The sequence below is a fragment of the Hyla sarda genome, unplaced genomic scaffold (assembly GCF_029499605.1).
Source record: "Hyla sarda isolate aHylSar1 unplaced genomic scaffold, aHylSar1.hap1 scaffold_3311, whole genome shotgun sequence".
Classification (NCBI taxonomy): domain Eukaryota; kingdom Metazoa; phylum Chordata; class Amphibia; order Anura; family Hylidae; genus Hyla; species Hyla sarda.
Window position 1 is genome coordinate 15001 of NW_026610056.1, and position 4625 is coordinate 19625.

Consider the following 4625-nt stretch of genomic DNA (forward strand, 5'->3'; position numbering starts at 1 on the left):
TAAATGTATATGAGGCAGCCGTATGAGCTGTGTACATGTGAACTTCTGTCGGGCCACAGAGGCCATGAGAGCTCCGTACAGCTTCAGCTATCACAGGATGAGGAGATCCTCTCCCTGTGATGGCCAAACTGACACTACTGTGCGCATCGATGAGTGATGTTTAAATATGTCACGTGACAAGAGAGAGCCAATAGGATGTGATGGAGGCGGACCATCTCATTCTAAGGCAAATCTCATTCCACGGCAATGCACCGGGTCTCCTCCATAGCGGGGTCCTCCCGGGTCTCCTCCACAGCGGGGTCCTCCCGGGTCTCCTCCACAGCGGGGTCCTCCCGGGTCTCCTCCACAGCGGGGTCCTCCCGGGTCTCCTCCACAGCGGGGTCCTCCCGGGTCTCCTCCACACCGGGGTCCTCCCCGGGTCTCCTCCACACCGGGGTCCTCCCGGGTCTCCTCCACAGCGGGGTCCTCCCGGGTCTCCTCCCACAGCGGGGTCCTCCCGGGTCTCCTCCACAGCGGGGTCCTCCCGGGTCTCCTCCACAGCGGGGTCCTCCCGAGTCTCCTCCACAGTGGGGTCCTCCTGGGTCTCCTCCATAGTGGGGTCCTCCTGGGTCTCCTCCATAGTGGGGTCCTCCTGGGTCTCCTCCATAGCGTTTCATTTCATTTAAATGTCGATGGATACTTCGCGCTGACACTGCTGCTCCCTGACCCTGCAGGACAGCTTGAATATCTTTGGAACTTGTTTGGGGCTGCTTATCCACCATCCGGACTATTCTGCATTGACAGCTTTCATAATTTTTCTCTTCCGTCCACATCCAGGGAGATTATCTACAGTACCATGGGTTGTAAACTTCTTGATAATGTTGCGCACTGTGGACAAAGACAAATCTAGATCTCTGGAGATGGACTTGGGAACCAAAATTGTGGAAAAATATCAACAATCTCCAGGTTACAAGTCCTCAGACAGTTCTCTCCTCCTCTTTCTGTTCTCTTCTCCTCTTTCTGTTCTCTCTTCTCCTCTTTCTGTTCTCTCTTCTCCTCTTTCTGTTCTCTCTTCTCCTCTTTCTGTTCTCTCTTCTCCTCTTTCTGTTCTCTCTTCTCTCTTTCTGTTCTCTCTTCTCCTCTTTCTGTTCTCTCTTCTCCTCTTTCTGTTCTCTCTTCTCCTCTTTCTGTTCTCTCTTCTCCTCTTTCTGTTCTCTCTTCTCCTCTTTCTGTTCTCTCTTCTCCTCTTTCTGTTCTCTCCTCCTCTTTCCTGTTCTCTCCTCCTCTTTCTGTTCTCTCCTCCTCTTTCTGTTCTCTCCTCCTCTTTCTGTTCTCTCCTCCTCTTTCTGTTCTCTCCTCCTCTTTCTGTTCTCTCTCCTCCTCTTTCTGTTCTCTCTCCTCCTCTTTCTGTTCTCTCTCCTCCTCTTTCTGTTCTCTCTCCTCCTCTTTCTGTTCTCTCTCCTCCTCTTTCTGTTCTCTCTCCTCCTCTTTCTGTTCTCTCTCCTCCTCTTTCTGTTCTCTCTCCTCCTCTTTCTGTTCTCTCTCCTCCTCTTTCTGTTCTCTCTTCTCCTCTTTCTGTTCTCTCTTCTCCTCTTTCTGTTCTCTCTTCTCCTCTTTCTGTTCTCTCTTCTCCTCTTTCTGTTCTCTCTTCTCCTCTTTCTGTTCTCTCTTCTCCTCTTTCTGTTCTCTCTTCTCCTCTTTCTGTTCTCTCTTCTCCTCTTTCTGTTCTCTCTTCTCCTCTTTTCTGTTCTCTCTTCTCCTCTTTCTGTTCTCTCTTCTCCTCTTTCTGTTCTCTCTTCTCCTCTTTCTGTTCTCTCTTCTCCTCTTTCTGTTCTCTCTTCTCCTCTTTCTGTTCTCTCTTCTCCTCTTTCTGTTCTCTCTTCTCCTCTTTCTGTTCTCTCTTCTCCTCTTTCTGTTCTCTCTTCTCCTCTTTCTGTTCTCTCTTCTCCTCTTTCTGTTCTCTCTTCTCCTCTTTCTGTTCTCTCTTCTCCTCTTTCTGTTCTCTCTCTTCTCCTCTTTCTGTTCTCTCTTCTCCTCTTTCTGTTCTCTCTCCTCCTCTTTCTGTTCTCTCTCTCCTCTTCTGTTCTCCTCTCTTCTGTTCTCTCTCCTCCTCTTTCTGTTCTCTCTCCTCCTCTTTCTGTTCTCTCTCCTCCTCTTTCTGTTCTCTCTCCTCCTCTTTCTGTTCTCTCTCCTCCTCTTTCTGTGCTCTCTCCTCCTCTTTCTGTGTCTCTCCTCCTCTTTCTGTGTCTCTCCTCCTCTTTCTGTTCTCTCCTCCTCTTTCTGTTCTCTCCTCCTCTTTCTGTTCTCTCCTCCTCTTCTGTTCTCTCCTCCTCTTTCTGTTCTCTCCTCCTCTTTCTGTTCTCTCCTCCTCTTTCTGTTCTCTCCTCCTCTTTCTGTTCTCTCCTCCTCTTTCTGTTCTCTCCTCCTCTTTCTGTTCTCTCCTCCTCTTTCTGTTCTCTCCTCCTCTTTCTGTTCTCTCCTCCTCTTTCTGTTCTCTCCTCCTCTTTCTGTTCTCTCCTCCTCTTTCTGTTCTCTCCTCCTCTTTCTGTTCTCTCCTCCTCTTTCTGTTCTCTCCTCCTCTTTCTGTTCTCTCCTCCTCTTTCTGTTCTCTCCTCCTCTTTCTGTTCTCTCCTCCTCTTTCTGTTCTCTCCTCTTTCTGTCTCCTCCTCTTTCTGTTCTCTCCTCCTCTTTCTGTTCTCTCTCCTCTTTCTGTTCTCTCCTCCTCTTTCTGTTCTCTCCTCCTCTTTCTGTTCTCTCCTCCTCTTTCTGTTCTCTCCTCCTCTTTCTGTTCTCTCCTCCTCCTCTTTCTGTTCTCTCCTCCTCTTTCTGTTCTCTCTCCTCTTTCTGTTCTCTCCTCCTCTTTCTGTTCTCTCCTCCTCTTTCTGTTCTCTTCTCCTCTTTCTGTTCTCTCTCCTCTTTGTTCTCTTCTCTTTCTGTTCTCTTCTCTCTTTCTGTTCTCTTCTCCTCTTTGTGTTCTCTCCTCTTTCTGTTCTCTCCTCTTTCTGTTCTCTCCTCTTTCTGTTCTCTCTTCTCCTCTTTCTGTTCTCTCTTCTCCTCTTTCTGTTCTCTCTTCTCCTCTTTCTGTTCTCTTCTCCTCTTTCTGTTCTCTTCTCTTTCTGTTGTCCATGCTTAGTGTGACACACACAGACACACAATGCAAAGACTAAGTGAACTTCTCTCCTTTTTATCTGCTGTCAGGTGTGATTGTTATATTGCCCACACCTGTTACTTGCCCCAGGTGAGTATAAAGGAACATCACAGGCTGGAAACAATCTTATTTATCCACAATTATGAAAGGCGCCAATAATTGTGTCCGGACCATTTTTGGAGTTTGGTGACATTATGTCCAATTTGCTTTTTTTCCTCCTTTTTTGGTTTAGATCCAATATACACAAAGGGAATAAACATGTGTATAGCAAAACCTGTGTTACTGCAATATATATATATATATATATATATATATATATATATATATATATATATATATATACAGAGGAGAGGATATATATATATATATATATATATATACACAGAGGAGATATATATATATATATATATATATATACACAGAGGAGAGGAGATCTTTATATATATATATATATATATATATATATATATATATATATATACACACACATACACAGAGGAGATCTATATATATATATATATATATATACAGAGGAGAGGAGATCTATATATATATATATATACATATATACACACAGAGGAGAGGAGATCTATATATATATATACACACAAAGGGAATAAACATGTGTATAGAAAAACCTGTGTTACTGCAATATATATATATATATATATATATATATATATATATATATACACACAGAGGAGAGGAGATCTATATATATATATATATATACAGAGGAGAGGAGATCTATATATATATATATATTTATACAGAGGAGAGGAGATCTATCTATATATATATATATATATATAGAAAGAATAATCGTAAAGGGAACCTTTAAAATATTGCTTTTAATTTATCCTTAAAAAATGTACAAAAAACAAATAATGAATGAAAGATTTTTTTTGAAAAATTTTTTGAAAAATTATTATTTTCTTGACCGCCACCAGTGTATATAATTTACTTTTGTTCAAACAATGTTCATAATTCCGTAATAATTCTGAAAGTTCAAACAATGTTCATAAGTTCCTGTGTGTTAAAGGTCTATCGATCAATCTCAGTATCGGTGCCTATTCACATAGGTAGCCGCTGTGCCTGCGTTATTCTCCTTTTCTTATTTCGATATATAATAGGCGCATCCACATTGGAATACCAGTACAATACAACAACAATTCGTAATATATTGCTCATAGTGCTGTGTTAAATTGCAATTAATCCCATATTGCTATATGCTTGTTCACATTCATGCCGGTTGCGATATGTTGGTCGTACTCCACATGGGTGTGTTCATTAGTACACAGGGTTAGTCGCCATCCCGGGCGTGTATCCAACACCCTATATGTGCGCTTGTTCACACTCCTGCTAATGGATCGTCAACCTGGGTATATGTGCGAACCCCTATGTATGTGCTTGTTCACACTGCTGCCGGTTGATTGCCCTTCTGGGCGTATGTCCAACACCTTATGTAGGTGCTCTGAAAACTATTCAAATATCACAA